The sequence below is a fragment of the Monodon monoceros genome, unplaced genomic scaffold (genome assembly GCF_005190385.1).
Source record: "Monodon monoceros isolate NGI ecotype Baffin Bay Population unplaced genomic scaffold, NGI_Narwhal_1 Super_Scaffold_12, whole genome shotgun sequence".
NCBI lineage: Eukaryota > Metazoa > Chordata > Mammalia > Artiodactyla > Monodontidae > Monodon > Monodon monoceros.
In genome coordinates, this window is record NW_021703768.1 from 66,782,186 (window position 1) to 66,801,053 (window position 18,868).

An 18,868-nucleotide genomic window follows, 5' to 3' on the forward strand; every position below is an offset into this window, starting at 1 on the left:
TTGTAAAGGATTTTAGTTTTGGCATATTCTAAATATTGCTGTTCTAAAATAAACACGTAACATCACTCTCTTAAATATTTTCAGTGGATTCTAAATACTGTAATAGTTTGATTCCCACTATCATCCATCTTAAAAATACTTGAAGAAAAATACTCTTTTAATAGTCAGATATTTTATGTTTTTATTTTTGGACTTGCTTTTTTATTTCAGTTCCCCCATGGAATTGTATCTAAATATTATACGTTTATGTGCTTGAAAGTCTTCTATTGATTAAGCTATCACCATATATACATCAAAATTTGTACTTTCAAGTGGAAAATTAATTTTTTCTTATGAACATAAACGTAAAGGTATAAAAGTTAAAAATCCTCTCCTGGATTAAGTTATCATTGTAATTTACAGATACACAATTGCTCAAAGCAATATTACACTCTTACAAAATTTGAAAGCTAATTACACAAATTGTAACATTTTATTAGAAATGTATCTCAATGAGATGATTAGGGCTGTTTTTCCCAAATCACATTTCCATGAGTAAACATTACCTAAAACTAGAATGTGTCATGGCTTAGCATCAATTCTATTCCTATTTTATTCTTACCGATTTAAACATTGAGAAAACTTTCTCACTTAAATAAGTAAATGGAAATGATAGTTTTATTATGCAGATCTACTCAATATTTTTAAACTTCTTTCTGAATTATACGTCAAAAATCTTATAGTGGTCTGTCAAAAATTACTTTCAATTACCTTTCGGTTGACATCTCAATGAAGTCCTTCTTAAATTTTCTTGGTAAACACCTGACTTAAAAAAGGTTTTGATTTGTACACTGTCACCAGAGTCATTCATTTTGATTCGTCCTTTTCTCTGTTCATAATTTTTACATCCCATGTCAATGCATCCTAAGACTCAGGATGGATGAAAGGTGTGTTCGATATGGTGGTTGTTTTTTATGAAGTCGGAGTCTAAAGCCTTCGGTTTTCAAAGCTTGTTTCCTGAAACAACAGCATTAACATCACCTAGGAACTTGTAAGAAATGCAAATCCTCAGGCCCTGCCGTATTGAAATAGAAATGTTGGGGAATGAGGAGAGCAACCTGGGTTTTCACAAGCACTCAGGATGATTCTAAAGTTTATGAGAACTGGTATAAAGAAGATGATATCAAAAACATTGAAGTTATGGAAATTTCTTCCTTTTGTGTGCCCATGTACACCACCACCCCCAGAGTCTTTATTTTGCATGATACATGACTTATGGACAATTAGCTCAAGGCTAATCCGGTTCCTACTTCCTGTCCTGTATTGAAAATTCACTTAAGATCAGCAAAGTTCTGATCAAGCAACCCTGATTTGGAGACCACTGCTTTAAGATACACAGTCCTTAAAGTATTTTTAGAGTTTTAGTACATTATCTATCTGTACTTGTGAGCATGTTTGGTGGTTGCTTTCCCAATATTGAATGGGCCTCTGGTTATACAAGAAAAAAGTGAGAAAAGCTTTCACTACAGGGAAAGCTGAATAAAGAGGCATGGTTAAAAATAATCATTTCTTAAAAGACAGACCTGAAACAAAGCTTGAAATGAAAGAATTAAGACAAATTTAAAAACTGAGAAATAATAGAAGCAAAAAAGATAAAACTTCCTAACGGTAGCTAGCCAAGAAAAGGAACTTCAAATTCAGTGGGGAGCCCTGAAAGAGGTCTAGATGGGAGAATCCTTCAGAGTGAATTGATCTATAAATAACTCCAGTTCCTAAATCAGATGACCCTCTCCAATGCCCATTAGCCAGATTGAACTCATCATTCATCCAATAATGTGTATTGAGACTTACCATGTGCCAAGCACTCTGCTAGATATAGGGGATACTGTTATAAACAAGATAGGCCAAGTCCCTCTCCTCACTGGAATTTACTATCTGATGGGAAAGATTATCAATGGCACTAAAGATGGAAGAGATCTGAATTCTCAAAATGTTGTTGCTAAAGTCTCCATTTTTGGTCATCTCTTTGCTCTGCTCTCCGTCTTCACCTGATTCCAACCATAACCATAGGCCTTAACTCACTCCTACATTATAATTTCCATATCTCTTTCTTCTGTGGGAAAGGTATGTATCCAGCTGGTTGGGTTTCAGCAGTACATTAAGTTCTATATGTCCCAAATTGAAATATTATCCACCCATCCTACTAATTGTCTACACATTTTTTTTTAAACTAGGAGTCTAAGAGTCATCCTGGACTCCTAAGTTATGCCCATATTCAATCAAGAACCAAATTCTATTAATTGCACCTCCAAAAGTTTCTCATATTATCATCTTCTCTCTATCCCAGCTATCCACAATATCTCATATAGTATTACTGTCTCTAGATGCATCACTTTCAAAATGATCTTTTAAACTACTACAGAGTATTTTTTCAAATGTGCAATCAGAGCTTGGTGTTCTACAGCTCAAAATTCTCCAGAAGCTATTGTTTACAAAATGAAATTAATTTTACATGCATAGCAAAATGCTTTTGGGGGAAAAAAACTGTCTAGGTATTATGTGCTTGAGAATGGAGGAACTGATTTAGAAATCTTAAGTAAATCAACAATTAAATTTAAATAATTTAAAAGTTTTAGTTTTTTTCTTCTAATTAGATCAGTCTGGCTTCCTGTTCAGTCTCTGATGAAAAGTCAGGTTCCCCTTGTAGCGACTGTGTACAAGGTAAAAATGGAAGACCAGAAATGTTCTCTAACTTAATGGGACAGAGGGTTTACCTCTCCAGATACACTCTCTACCCTTCTCTTCCTGCTTTGTGCCCTGGGAGATTGACACCCATCTCGACATAGCCCTCTCTACCTCTTATTCTCTACTGCTCTCTCACCTTGACCCTTCAGGACTGAGGGAGTAAGAGCTCTCCACTATTACTGGTCCATGGGTACTGCACTATAAATTGTGATTTCCTTAAGCTACCCATCTGTATATTAAATAGTCCTTTTGTTAAACTCTCTTCATCTTACCCAGTTTGATTGTGTCATCTGTTTCCTACTGGATTCCTGACTGACAAAGTGTTTTTAGATGCAGCGCTTCAGGGAAATTATGGCAGTAACCCAGTTCCTATCAATCACAGGACGGGCATGCTACATTACAGTCTGGAAGCGACCACGTTGGTTCTCTTGGTTTCTTTCATGGCGTCTTATTGTGAGGTTGTATCTTTAGTCCTTCCTTACAGCCACTAAAAGCTAAACATGTGCTTGTTGCAACTGCCAGCCATTTTTCTGCCTCAGCTATGCATAAACATAGCCACGCTGCAGACTGCTTGGTCCTAAGGCTGTGTTCTCTGGCTTGATTTCCAAAGTTAAATGTGATACTTCTCAGCTTGAAATCACAGTCAAGTTCAGTAATCAATGCTTGTCTTATAATAAGGAGCAAAGAAAAGAGTAGGTGTCAAGGTTTACATGTGCATAGCTTTCTCTGAGATTAAACCCCCAATATTTTTGAAGTTTTATGACCACACATGGGGAAAGTGGGAAGAGAAAGGAAGGGAGACTGGTATTTTAAAGCTGCCAGACCATTTTGTTTCTCTGGATAGAGGTCTGCTTCTGTCTTTCAGAGAAGTTTTTTTCTCCCTTTGTTTTTGGAGGAGCCATTCCAGGGGGGTCTGTAAGTTACACAAGTTTAAGACCAAGCTCCTACTTTGGAATGAATTGGTAAAAGGAGAAGCTGAGTTGCTCTGCATTATAAAGTGGATGTTATCTTCTCATGCAAAGTGGTGTATTTTTAGAGTAAATTTTTACTTTGAGAAATATTCTGTTTACCTTCTCTAGGGTCTTGATTCCAAGGAGTGGAAAATTATTGGCAGAAGGGCCTTCTTGTGTCGAGGAGGGAAGTTAGTTTCAGCAACCTGGTAGTAGATGTGCTGAAATTAAGAGAAACAGGTCTCCACCTGTGGAGGGGCCTGAAACTCTGGAAGTAGTTGATAAACTGCACAGTTCTGAGTTATTTAGCTGTGTTAGAATTCTTTACATTTCCTCACGTCCTCAGCATAGTTTTCTTAAGTTAGGGCTTAACTGAGCTTTTCAGAATTAAGGGATAGGCCAGCCCTCCTATGGGAAGAGCGGAGAGGTAAAGAGATCAGCAGCAGCCTTAGAAAGCCAAGTACAGATGGCGTGATGGGATCTAGAGTCATGTGCCTGGTACCAGAAGGCTGGCTGGGGTCAGAAAGACATGCCAGGTGGATTTATGGGACTGGGCATTGTGCCGGGAACATCTGTTGGAAGGAATCTGCTAAAATGTTTAAATTTTTTGTCAAGTAACAAGTGGTCTTGGAAATATTGTTTGAGCACTAAAGGGAAGTACAGTTTCTTAAAACTAAAGGTGGGAACATCTGTTTACATAGGCTTTTTTATAAGTAATATCATTGTGTAATACGTGGCGATACTTATACTTTTACCGTGGAGTCTCTTCTACCTTAAGATGTGAGGTGAATTAACAGATTCTTTTACTTTGCATAAGGATATGTAGGGCAAAATGAGTAATTTGGGAATTAAAAAATGAACACATAAGGAAGACAAAAAAGTAACCGAGTAAAATGAATAGAAGAAAATTAGCTAAGTAATTCCAGAAGAATGAGAGTAATAAAAATATACTGTGCTTTTGGATAAGGATTTAGGAAAGGAAGAAGACTTGCTGGGACTTTGGAGGTTGTACTAATCTAGGCAGAGACAAAACATGTCATTAAAAAGCAGGCATTGGGATTTGGTGATGCTCTGATTATGAAAGAGGATAAAAGAAAAATATTAATTATAGCATTTTGAGTACAGCATTGGGGAAAATAGAAATGGTACAAAGCATTCATGCTAAAGAGACAAGACAGTTTAAAGGCAGTTTATATTTGAAGCTCACTAACAATGGGCAAATACCAGTTACTTGGGGGTTTCTGATTGTATAAGAATGAAAAATGAAATCATTTAGAAGGATTTTTAATTAGCTGAGGCCTTGAACACAAAGATACCAGTCCTGTCCATCCAAAGGAGGAGGCCCAGGATGGAGGCTAGACCAAAGGATGAGAGATGCTGAAGTTACCCAGCATAAAAGGACCACTGTGCAAAAGCTGGAAGATATGCATCCCGGCTGAAAACCGTGTGGGCAAGTAATGTTTGTTGAATCATTTCCTGAATCATAATTCTCATTTTTAGATGCTATGAAAACACTTTTAGGTATTTGTTAAATTATGTCATTGCTCTTTTATTGTTCTTAATTTATTACCTAAGTAATCCCTGCTCATTGTAAATGCATTGGTAAATTCAGAAAAGCACAAATAGGAAAATAAATGTTCAAGAGAATATTTGCTTGAGGTCACTATTTTTTACCCATACCGCCCCAAAGAGTGCTCAATAGCTATGTGGTGAAGGTACTATTTACTGGGTGTCAGTCACTCTCATAAGCGAATTGCCATCTGTCTTCTTTCATGAGAATGTAAGCTCCGTAAGTACAGGGACTCCTCTGTCTCGATCATCACCATGTTCCTAACACCTGCAATAGTACCTGGCATGCAGCAGGTACTCAATAAATATTTGCTAAATGAATGACTAAGTCACCTCTCTTAATATTCATGTCGATTTTACTGTCATTCCTATTTCCTGGTGGAGATACAGAGGCCCAGGGAGATTACACTGACAGCCCCAAGTCTCCTAGCGCATACTCTTGGATGTGCACCCAGAAAGCCTGACTCAGGAACTCATTAATACATTTGGCCAATACTCCTCAGATAGAGGGGGAGCCTGTTGAAACTAAGGTCAATGGGATGAGTTAACAACGCCATACTGAAACCAAGACAGAAATCCCTTGTCTCCTTGCCTCAGGTACCACCAAGAGCCTGTTATGTTATATTCATTGAGCAGTTCTATTAACCAGCAGCATCAGAAGCTGAGGACAGAAAAAGAAAAATGTGAAGCCGTTTCTCTCTGTCTCTCACCTCTCTTTGCTCCAGAAATATGCCATCCACTGTTGTCTGTCACCTAAGTTAGTGGCTGACTGAATGGTTTAGCAGATGAGAAGCTGTTGGGATTTCTAGAAAATCACGTGAATGTTTGGAAAAATGCAGCTGCAATTTATGTCTATCTAAGTCTGCAGAGTCAGAGTGAATGTCAGTGTCATCTCATGCTAGATGTCAGTCCATTGTGACCTTCACTGTTGCCTATTTAACCAAAGTAAATATTTGCCATTAGAACAGAACCAGAAGTTGCTTCCCAGGAATATGTGAACAAATCTCCATGCAGCCATTTAACTTGATCCTGGAGATCAAGAAATTATTGCACGAAATTTGCAGATACAGCCATGTTACAGCATTCAGAGTAGTCACTGATGTGTTTTATCATGTGTCCTGAGAATGTTTATGTATGTGAATATGTAGATTTTTGAAGTGAATGTCGAGATTAAATAAAATACCCAACTTACTGCTTCAAAGAGGATGTAGCAGAAAAAACATGAAAATAATGTGCTCCAAATTTTCATAACCCTTAAAAATTTAATTAGATTTAGGGTACAGATTTAAAAGTACACATTTATTCATTTGTGCACTCACTTTCATATTCATTCAACAGATATTTTTTTGAGCAGGAACTACACTCCAGGAACTATTCTGTTTAATTTCTTAGATTCATTTCAGACTTTATTATGTTGCTCTGACAATAGCACAAGGCTCTTCTGGTTTTTAGAAGTTACTCCCGGCAAATGAAAATTTTCAGCTTTCCAGAAATAAATTGAGAACATCCTACACCTATACTGACACACTGAAAATATATATGATCAGCCTCAGGATTAAAGACGTTTCAGAGTAAAGCAAGCTGTGTTGGCAGCTAGAAATAGCCTGTGAGTTCAGAATGGAAATAAATGTTTGGGGGTAGGGAGGAAGATTTGTATCTAAGCAGCAAGTCGTTTGTAATAATTCTGTGATTAAATAAGGACCTTTGTCTTGAATACATTGCTTCAGATATTTCTTTTAAAGTCATGTTTTCCACCATATTGTAAGGAGATTTACAGTGTACTGACATGGTGCCAAACAATGTTTGGGCTGAACTTTCTGTTCTTATGTCTCCCAGTTCATTGTTTGGGAGTTGGGAACTGAATACTTATGCTCCAAGTGGATGGCAGAGCCCCCTGCATATCCTGAAAGCCACTGAAAGATCCTGAGTTGACCCTGCAGAGGGTGCCTTCAGGGGGAGGAGTCATTATCGGACCACAGGCACTAGAGGCAGATTAGGTGTGGCAGAAAGTAGATCTGCCTGAAATCAGAAGGCGTAGGATCAGGCCCCAGCACCTCCATCTACCATCTACGAGGCTTCTTGAGACTTGGTCCCTATGGGACTCAGTTTGCTCACACAGTGTTGCTGGCTCCTAACTGTACCTAACTGGTGTTTAGGATTTGGTGATGTCTGATACACCATGAAGAGATTATTCTTAGGAATCAAGTTTTATGAATACATTTCTACGGGGAATTTTGGTTTAGCCGAAAACTAAGGCAAAGATTTTTTCTTTGTTTTTTCCAGGTGAGGAAGTGAGAAGACAGGTACCTACCCCATCCATGTCTACCCTATGAGACATAAGCGGAAGGCTCTATTTTTATTAGAGACTCTGACATCAAGGCTTATGCAGTGCTGTGCTTTAGGGGCAAAACAAGTCCATAGTTAGGGGGAGAAAAGCAGAGAATGTTGAGTGGCTGCAGGCCAGGCAGCAGTGGGAATGTTGAGACACGCCAAAAGAACCAGAGGCCACTTTGGGAGCTAGGGATGTTGCGAGGCCCTCTGAGCATAGACAGAGGCAGGAGTCAGACAATTTTAGCGATTTCAGCCAATGTGATTCCCTCTGAAGCTGTTCTGGTGAAAAGGGCAGGAGAGGAGGCCACTGGTAGCAGAAGAGCCCTTCTTACTGTGAAAGCTTATTCCAAACCATGAAAGAAGAGCTCTCTGTGTCAAAAGGGGGAAAACCAGGAACTGCCTGCTCAGCACAGCAGGTATCTCTATATTTGTTTTACAGCTCCACCAAGCTTCCGATTTGTAGCCAAGGCTGGAACCAGTGTCTTAGGGTCGTGCTTCTCAAACTTGAATGTGCCCGCAAATCACCTGGGGACTTTGTTAAAATGCAGATTCTGCTTCGGAAGGTCCAAGATGGGTCTGGGGTTCTAACAAGCTCCTAAGTGATGTTGATTTTGCTGGAAGGTAAAACACACTTTTAATAGTAAGAGCTTGGAGCGCCGGTTCTCATACTTTAGTGGGCATCAAAGTCTGCCAGAGTCCTTATTAAAACACAGATAGTTGTGCCCAGCTCCCAGTTTCCAATTCAGTTGATCCAGGGTAGGGCCTGATAATTTGCATTTCTAATAAGTTCACAGGCAATGTAGCTCTGGACATGATCATGTGCGGCAGTGGTTCTCAAACCTGCCATAGCTGGGAAACTTACAAAGCATAGTCAGGCAAGGCCCTCCGCCCTTCCCAAGCCTCTCCACCTCCCCAAACCCTGCTCTCACAGAATCTGTTCTAAAGCCCCCTGGGTGATCCTAATGCGCCCTCAGGTTGGAGAACCGTTGATAGAAGGCTTCATGGGTCACATAAAGGCTTCAGATTTTATTCTAAATATAATACCATGTACTAGTTGGCTCTGCTTTTAGAAATAATTTGTGACTGGATATAAAGGTGTTTGAAGGCAGATCACTGATGAAATCCTGACGACTGAACTACATGCCTTTATCTCGAAAGGTGAATGAGTAATCTCTATGGGGCAGACACTATCTTCACTATCTCTTTTCTTACAAATAAGGGAGACTCGGAAAGGTTAATCAGACGAGTCTTTAATTCCTGCGGAGATATATATTAAAAGGTACACAAATTGGTTAATTTTGAAATCTACTCATGCCAAACTGGCTCAGTAGATTTGCTCCCACTTTCTATAAACTTTGGTCTGTTCCATTATGTGTTATGTGGCAGAAGCTAATTACTGGGAGCCTGTAATTTGAAGTGACAGGTAATTGAAACTTGGGTTCTGTAGGAATATCTGTGTAATGCATAATACATTATTAAACACGAATTATTTAAAGCACAAGTGAAGCCAGTTGAAGTCATCTCCAGCAGTTGTTGGTTCATAATAAAATTGAAACTACAGGTAATTAGCATGGGTCCAAAAAAGCTCATTTCAAGTTGGCCTGCAAAAATTATTTTTCATCATTTGATATTAATTATGACATGCTAATATGTCTAATTTTATTTGGCCCATCTACATTCACCTCATGTACTCAGAATGAAAAGCAGAACAAAGCTCTGAATCCAAGAAAGAAAGAAAATGATCTATCCCACACTTCTATTAATATTTAATCTTCTTTACTGGATTAATACTCCGAGGTTGCCAACACACACCTCAGTGGAAATGGTGACTCTTTTTGAAAGAATGTGAAAGCAGATTTTAGTTTCAAATGGAATATTATTATCTTATAAAATTTGATCACTTGATTTTTTTTTTAAATGGAGAAAAGCCCCATTAGAACAATGGGATGTGTATCACCAGTAGTTTATATATTACACACTACAGTGAATATAATACATATGTAACATATAAATAATACATAACATAATATATAATAAATATGTACATATAAAATACCTAGCTCTATATGTATCTATCTAATTTCCTTCCTGGTCTTTGCTTCTGAAATTGTCCATCTGACACTTTGGATCCTGCAGGAGCATCACTTATAATGATGCTTGTAAAAGAGTAGACGAAATGGGCAGATTTCAAAAAGTACAGTCAACGTAATAGCTATTGATGAACGTACCACTGTGAATTGCAGAAAAGCCTCCAGAATCATGCAGCGTGCATTTCTCCAGTACAAATTACGCCATACTGCTATGAAAATAACAGCTCTGACTTCCTCGGCCACCTATCTGCAACTTGGGGCACTGGCAGTAAAATCCACTTCTAGCCCATTGTACCATCTTTGTGGGAACTTTAAAACCCTAACATCAGTATTTAGTTTTCTACAAGAGCAGCAATCTCTAAGGCTAGTTATCTTTGTTATGAAAACAAACTTACCATAGGTGTAAATATGTATAGTTATAAATATAGCTAGAAACTACAGACCTTTCTGACCCCAGGTCTTTCTTGTTGGCAATCCATAAATAAATAAATAAACAAATAAATAACAAAATCTCTTCCTAGTCCAATCCTTACAAAAAAAAAAAAGCAAGATTTTCCTAAGGTCCTCTGGCCACAGAAGACACAACAGCTGTGTTTTATGCCAGGTACATTTGATCCAGTTGATCAGTCATTTAAACTCCTCCTGTAAACACTTCATTCACTTGACTTCCAGGAATCACATTAACTTGGTTTTCTTCTACTCCTTGGGCATCTCCCTCGCTGGTCCCTCCACATCTTTTCTATTTATACTCTTTCTCTTGTTGATCTCATCCAGTCTTCTGACTGTAAAGGCCATATATGTTTATGACTCAGCCCGGATATTTCCCTTGAATTCCAGATTTATATGGCCAATTGCCTACCCTACATCTCCACTTGAATGTTAACAGATATCTCACATTTAACATGTCCAAATACAAATCCCTGTTCTTCCCTCCTACTTCATCCAAGGAAGAAACAGAGCACTGTGAGGAAGAATAACAGAGGGGGGAGGGTGTTTACTTTTGATGGAATGGGAAGACCACCCTGAGGAGGTGACATTTAAGCTGAGGGGAGGCCTGAAGGATGAGAAAAAAACCAGGAAAGCAAAATATAAATCTGGGGTGGGGAGGGCATTTCAGGGAAAGAAAATCTTATGTGACGACCCTGAAGGAGTAAAGCACATGGCATATTTGAGAAACCAAAAGCAAGCCCACGTGACTGAAGTGAGAGATTGGCAGTTATCTCCTGTAGGTGCTACAGTATCTGTGATGGTTAAGAGAGGAGTCCTAGAGCTGGATTCCTGAGGTCAAAACCAGGTTTCGCCTCTTAACAGCCTGTAATACTTGACAAGTTACTTTACTCTGTGCCTTAGTTTCCTCATCTCCTAAAATGGGGATATTTATAGTGCCTACCCTATATGGTAGTTGTGTTATCAATGAGCCATTGCATGAAAGTACTAAGAACAGCATCTGCAATGTAGCATATATTGTAGTATAAATGGGAACATCTATTTTGAATTCAATTACTTCTCCCCACATCTAGAACTGCCACTTTGGTGCACCATCATTTCTGGCCCTCCTCCTAAAACTGCCTTCCATTTGGTCTCTAGGTATTTACTCTTAACCCAATACAATCCGTTCTCCAACAGAAGTCAGGGTGATTTTTTTTTTAAGGGGACTCTGTCTTTATTGGCCCACAGGCTGCGTGAGGGGGATGAAGCGGGAGGAGTGGGGTCCCTGATGCCAGGCAGCCGAGCTTCACGGGCTTGTACGTGATGGAGAACTCGCCTAGGTAGAAGCTGATCATCTCAGGGTTGATTTCCACGTGGCTGAAGGTCTGGCCGTTGTTAACACCCACCATGCTGCCCCGCATCTCGGGCGAGATAATCACCTCCGAGCAGGGGAGTCTTCTCCACCTGGGGCTTCTCCGTGGGCGGTGCCTCCTCCCTGGCCTGCGCAGGCGCTGCAGCGGCAAGTGCGGCTTCCTCCGCAGGCCAGGTCTCAGTGGCGGGCGCTGCGTAGCTGCATGCGCTGCGTAGCTGCATGCGCTGCTCCTAGGATGGATGTCCGGCAACTAACTGGTCGAGGTCCACGCCGAGGCAGGTGAACTTGCGGAAGGTCCGCTTATTCTTCGCTTCCACTTCGGCCATTTTGTTGGTGTTGCGATAAGCCAGGGTGAGTTATTTTTTTTATAGAAATGTAATCATGTCGCTTACCTGCTCAAAACTTTCCTAGATTTAAAGCAGATTCATTGAGGATAAAATACGAAGGTTTTCCATGGCCCTCAAGGCTTTCCATGCTCTGACTTTAACCTGCCATCCTAGACTCATTTTGTGCCAGGTTCCCTTCACTCACTATATTTTCTGTCTCGTTCGCATTCTCATCTCCCGGCCTTTATATGTCATGTTTTCTGTATCTAGAATGTTCTTTCTCTAGCTCTCCACGCCTTATTTTTCAGGTCTCTGCTCAAATGTCCTCTTAAGAATGACTTTCCTGATTATCACATCTACACAGGCACATGCTTTGTCCTCGGTCCCTATGAAGCATTTACTATTTTATGTTTTACTTTATACTCTTCATCAGCTGAAATTTTATTACTAATTTCGTTGTTACTTGTTTCTTGCTTGTCTCCCTTACTAGCTCTCAGTGTTTGTAACTGTAACATACTGGAGACTCAGTACCTATTTGTTGAATGAGGGGATGCTTTTCCATATTCTGGAAAATGAAAGAAAAATGATTGAGGATATTTGCTTGGAGTTTGTGAATTATTTCCACTTGTCAGAGATTCAGATGGAAAGGCTTTTTTTTTTTTTTTTTTTTTTTAGTTGCCTCACCTGTTTCTCCTCTGTCAAGGATTGTGGTCTGGTGCTGCCTGTTGTTCAGTATCTGGAAACCATTGTTTTTCTATAGCTTATCTGTTTGTTTGTTGTTGTTTAAAACAAAAAAAGTAAATCTGGTCCCCATTTCTCTATCTTGGCGGGAACTAAACAATTGCACGTATATGATTTTTTTGACTCCTAGTGGTTGTTTGTACTTTGTATGGACTTTTACAAATGGAGAGCATCTTACATAAAGGCAATTCTGCATGAATCCTTTCTCCATTTGTCTCCAGGTTCTTAACACCCAAGTCACTGTGCTGCCATCTTGGGACACCATGCATGATAATGGAAGTTCTATGCATACAAATTTAGAAGGGCCTGATAGCATTTCCTTAGTTTTTTTCCCTAGAGCTCATCTCTGTATGTCATATCTAGTTGGTTGAAGAGCCAGGGCAGATCCCAGAGGAGATGTTTCTGGGAGACCCATAATCTGAGATGTGACTGAACCCTACATGGTGCTTTGAACAATTCTTGCTTATTTTTCACTAAACCAGATAGGTTGTTTCAAATCTGAATGCTAGAAAAGGGAACACGCTAAGTTAATATCTGCAAGAATTTAGTTGTTCTAAGAGTCAACCCAAGATTTTTATTGTAAGAAGAGTTCCCACCTCCCCATCTTGGAGATGTATTTAAATAATAAAATTGAATGGATGTGGAAATTTATTCAATAGGTCTATACTTGGAAATTTGGATTACAATTCAAAACAATAAGAAATATTTTCTATAGAAAAATCAGGCTTCTATTACATGGATTTCTAGTCAGAATATTTCAACTTAAACATCCTGGGATTGCCTTTCTGCAAACTGAGAAGTGGATAATTAGATATGAATTAACCTACTCACACTTACAATTTGTATTTTCATTTTGAACAAAACATTTTCTCCATCAGTTAAAAGGCTGAAAATGGGTGATTTTATTACAGCATAGAAAATTCTGTGTTGTTTAATCTTTTGTGTAGTGAAAGGGAAACACGTAAAGAACTTTGAAAATGACTTTGCTGTTGGTAATTGTTCTGATGTGTGGTGCCAGTTTCTGCATTCAGACCTGGTGTGACGCCAAGAAGTTGTGTATGGTTACTCTTAATGTATTTTTATTATAATAGAAATAAGGCATGGAGAACATAATGATACCCTGGAAGGAGGGAACAAACTAATTTAGAATGAACAACCAGTTCTGACACAAATGAGGGATATCAAGTAGTGAATTTTTTATAATGTAACTTGAGTTTAGATGTAAATATAGCATTGAAAGTTAGTGTTCCACACTACTAGGTTAACCCTAAGGGCTTGACATCAATGTCTAGCTTTTAGGGGCTAACTTTTAACTTGGATTAAAAGCTTTGTTGAAGTATTGATATTTTGGTTAATGAGTTGTTTAGAAGACTTTACTTATGAAAATCTCATTCACCAGAAATCTCTGGGAGATACTTGCTATTTGTTGGGTAGGAAAGAGAGGAACAATTATGACAAGGAAGGAAAGGAAAAATGATTTTCTCAGTCAGACTTACATGGACCAGTCCCCAAATGATAGGCCCAAATTGCCCTGAAAATATTTCCATGACACTGCAACAAAATGTGAATTACGTGCATTTATTCAAGAAGTGTATAAATATATGATATGCAGGAACTATGCTTCAGTCTTTCTTCTAGATATTTTGGAAACATCAGTGAACAACAAAAAATCTTCATAATTCCTGCCCTCTTAGAGCTTAGGCCCTGTTAGGGGATAGACACACAATAAAAATAAACATAACTGAATATATTACAAAGTAGAGAAAGTGAAAGCAACTTTGGGAAAAATAATAGTAAGTGGAGTGGGGGCAGGCAGACTGAATGTGTTGTCAACGATGTCTGAGTAGGTCTCATGCAAAACGTAATATTTGATCAAAAACTTGGAGGAGATGAGGTCCTTGGCTAAAATGATATCAGAAGAAATAGTGGTTCCAAGGGAGGGGTCAGTACAAAGGCTCTAAGATGGGAGATTCCCTGTAGTCGGTAGGAAACAGCAAGAATGGTGTGCACAGAGCAGAATGAGCAAGGGGGAGGAAAAGATATTATCTCAGAGAGATAACGGGGAGCTAGACCTTTGGGTTTTACTCTGAGGAACAAGATCCACTATGTGGATCTACATACTATGTGGATCTACATACTATGTGAGTCTACTCACCTACCCGTTCTTAAAAGATTCTATCCCAGGAGACCCATTTTGTTCTACAGGTCTAAAATTAATTATGCACATCGGTCACTATGACTGAAGCTGATTCCAAGCACCAACCACTGTCTTCCCTCCCAGAGCATCAGCACCGTCACTTACTTTATATTAAGGAGTGATAAGTCAACGGTACTTAACCAGTTGATGAAGAAGTCAATAGCAAAGAGAGCTTCATAAATTGCCACAGTCAAATTTCTTTTTGCAATGAGCTAGGATGTGGGTCAGCAAACTTTTTTCTGTAAAGGGGCAAAGAGGAAATACTTTTGGCTCTGCTGGCTGTATGGTGTCTGTTGCACATACTCAGCTCTGCCCCGGTGGTGCAAAAGCAGCAATAGATAATGTGTAAACAGATATGCACGGCCGGGTTCCATAAAACATTTATTTACAAAACCAAGTGGTGGGCTAGATTTGGGCCGCAGGCTCTAGTTTGCTTTCCCTTATGATAGAGCACAGGGAATATATTAGCTCTGGAGGGAAGGGCATTAGCTGAGGGGGGATGCAGCATGGTGTAGGAGAGAGAGCTGTCATTAAACTCTGGACTCATAGAGACCTGTCCTTCAAGCTCAACTCTTCTACTTACCCAGTGCACATAGCAGGTGTTATGGGGTGAATGTTTGTGTCCCACCCCATGCAGGGATCCTTTTCTGAATTTCTCTCTCAGAAATCTGTTTTTGGAGTGTCCTGCCCTTGCAAGACGGCCACTGTCTACTTAGGCCCTATTTCCCCATGCTTGAATGTGGAAAACTACCTCATAGGAAAATCCAGGGGGGACGCGGAGCTCACCTTCTATGCTTCCTTCTCTCAAGGATTACAGCACCTATATTGCTGATTCTTCAGCGTCAAGCAATTGTTTGGTATATTTTATCCAGTTCTCATAATGGCCTCAGCCGTAGCGTTAATCCAGTACAAGATACTCTGCCATGGCCAGAACTGGCTCCCCTTTATGCTTCAACTTACTGTAATATAATTTCCATCGCACTACCCCATTGAAACTGCTCTGGCTAGAGTCACCAATGATTTCCATGGTCCTACTCCAGTGGATTCTTTTTAGGCCTTATCCTGTTCCATCTCTTAGTAGCATTTGACACAGTTGACCACTTTCTGTCTTTGGCTTTCATACCATACACTCTTGGTATTCCTTCTACCTCTATGGCCATTTTTTCTCAGTCTCCTTCATTGACTTAATTCTCCTTTACTCAGCCTTTAATGGAGTTCCCCAGGCCCTCTGATAGGACGAGTCTTAAGGGCTTTTTTCTCCTCACTGTACGTCCCCTGTGTAGGTGATCTCATTCAAATCTGATGATTGCCATAGTATGCTGGAAACTTTAAAATTCGTCGTTCCAGCCCAGGCCCCACGTCTAAGCTTCATAACTTAGATCTAATGGCCAACTCGAGAGCTCCACTTGGATGCCTTACAAGCTTTCCAAATTTAGTATGTCTAAAATGGAACTATTTTTGTGCTGTATGCCGACCTCCCTCTTCCGAGTTCACCATCTTAGCACAGGGCATCTTTCACCCCTCTCCACCCTGTAACTCTTGCCAGGCACTTGGGAATAACCCTTGATTCTTCCCTTTCACTTTAATCCACCAGGTTTCAGTAGCTCATCTTTTGATCAAACTTTCAACGTTATGAGAATCCATCTCTTTGCTGGCTGATGACCTTAGTTTGCTTTGTCCTGGGCCAAGTGCATTGTTCTGGAGCCATCGGAGTCATTTTTATTAGGGTATGTGAGGGTATAGGGGCGCAAACCCTGAAATCTCACTGTATGGTAGCATAGGGCACATACAGGTGAAAGTCATCAGATAAAGACTAATGTATGTTCTCTATGCTTTAAGACATTTAGCACATTTATGGTTAGTTTTTAAATAATTTGTAGGAAATTTTAGAAATTTGGAGGCTAATTTTCTGTAGATTCTGTAAGGCTCGCCTTATGGAAAATAGTCTCCATCTAACAGAACTGTATTTACAATTTGTGGAACTGCTGCTAGCTAGATTGGCTTTCAATTTATATTACACAGGCTGAAATTTTAGGGTTGTTTTAGTTGTGGGTAGCTGGGGGTTTTAGATGTATGCATGCCACGTAGTCTATTAAATGTCTTGAAAATTAAAATGCTTATTAGAAAGGACAGTATGTTTTAACTAATGAGAAATGGTCTAAGTAAAATGGTACTCATATTTTATATATTTTCTTCAGAACCCGTAGTCACAGCGCAGCACCCACTGACCGTGAGTGACCTTGGGTATGTCACTTACCTCACATATAAAATGGTGGCGGTAATAGTGTCTGCCTCATCGGTTGCTATGAAGCTGAAGGGACTTAGTATTTATGAAGTGCCTAGAACAGTGCCTGGCCTAGGACAAACATGATAACCATTTGTTAAGTAAATTAAATAAAGTATTCCTAGCTTCTCCTTTTTAGTTTCTCTATTGTTTTGTGAAAGAACTAAGGAGTCAGGAACCCTGGGTTCTTACCTCAGAGGTGTTATTACTTAGCTGTGTGGCCTGTGTGCTGCTTAGTGTCCCTTAGCTTTGATTCTGCATCTGTAACATGATAAGTAACACTTACTGGCTACTTTTCTTGTGCCAAGTACTCCATGAAGCACTTGACCTACATCATCTCATTTAATTCTCACAACTACCTCAAGATAGGTGGTAAAATAATAACTTTCATTTCATCTGAGACTTAGAAAAGATAATAAGTTGCCTGAAGTCGCACAGCTGGTAAATGTGGCATCGGGCAGCTTGTCCATTTCCAGAGCACAAAGCTCTGACCTCTGCTCTGAGATCCTCAGCCTCACTCCTCATTCTTCCCCAGTGGCTGCTTGTTTCTTACAGAGCTTTTAGGCATTGAAAAGCAGCCGGGGTTTCAGCCAGGCCTCTGCCTCTGCAAACTGTCTGCAGTTTTGTCCGTGGGAGGAGTCCTGGAGATCGTCTCCCTGTCGGAGCGAGCCTTACCCCCTGTCTCCTGGAGCAGGCTGGGGTCCAGCCCACTTCAGCAGCTCACTAGTTCTCTCCGGAGATGAATAGTGGGAGCCTGGGTGTGCCTTTGTTCCCTGGCTCTTGGTTCTTCTCTGTCATTGCTTTCTTTCTAGGATGCATTTGCAGTTATAACAGAGAAATCATGCAGACCAGAAGCCCTGTGCTGCTTCTCTGGCATTTTTCTTCTCTGAACTGGGTCCTGGTTTCCATTGGCAACCATGTAACTTGATCCCCCACAAAGCAGTTCTCCCTGTAGTGTTAGCATTTCAAAACTGAATCCCTTGTCAATATAATTGTTTGTTGTCCAGAATCCAGATTGTCCTTAACAGTGGCCTTCAGGAGACAACATGTATGTCTGTTTGTTGTTTAATACTTTTGTGACCCTAATGGTCAGAGGAGCAGGCCAGGAAGGAAGGAGGCATCACAAGGGTAGAGGGTCCTCAGACCAGCAGAATCTTGTGATTCTTCTTAAGCCACACTGTGTGTAGGGGGATGGGGGAAGGTTTCATCTGTTCTTCCACTCAGGACCAGTAGAATCATTCAATGTCACGGCTAGAAAGGATCATAGACCGCATCCCAGCCACCATGAAGATGAAGAAATCAAGACCATTATTAGTGGCTGCGTCACCTTAACATTGGACTGGGACCCGCCTTCCTGGCACCAGCACTCTTAACCCTGTGTGGTGTCACCTCCTCCACACCAAACTCGTGTGTAGCAGGTACGCATCCCAGACCACAGATTCAGGTGTGCAGTGGGCTGAATTGTGTCTCCTCAAAGAGAAGGGACCCTGGTATCTGTGAATATAAATGTATTTGGAAATAGGGTCTTTTCAGATGTACTCAAGATAAGATAAGGTCCTATTGATTAGTGTGGATCCTGAATCCAGTGGCTGATATCCTTAGAAGAAGAAGAGAGGACACCCAGGGACATGCACCAAGAGTAGGTCACGTGAAGATGGAGGCGGAGACTGGAGTGAGGCAGGACTGCCACGGCCCGGCAGCAAGCACTAGAAGCTCGGAAGAGGCAAGGGCAGGCATCTCCCCTAGAGTCTTGGTGGGGAGGACGGGCCTGCGGCCACCTTCATTTTGTGCTTCTAGCCTCCAGAACGGAGAGATTAAATTTCTGTTTCTGCAAGCCACCCATTTTGTGGTAACT

At 40.3% G+C, this 18,868-nt stretch overlaps 1 pseudogene; it reads right to left on the minus strand.

Annotated features, from left to right (window-relative positions):
* Positions 1 to 11,327: 11,327 nt before the first annotated feature.
* On the minus strand, positions 11,328 to 11,791 carry LOC114892090 (annotated as a pseudogene).
* Positions 11,792 to 18,868: the final 7,077 nt, after the last annotated feature.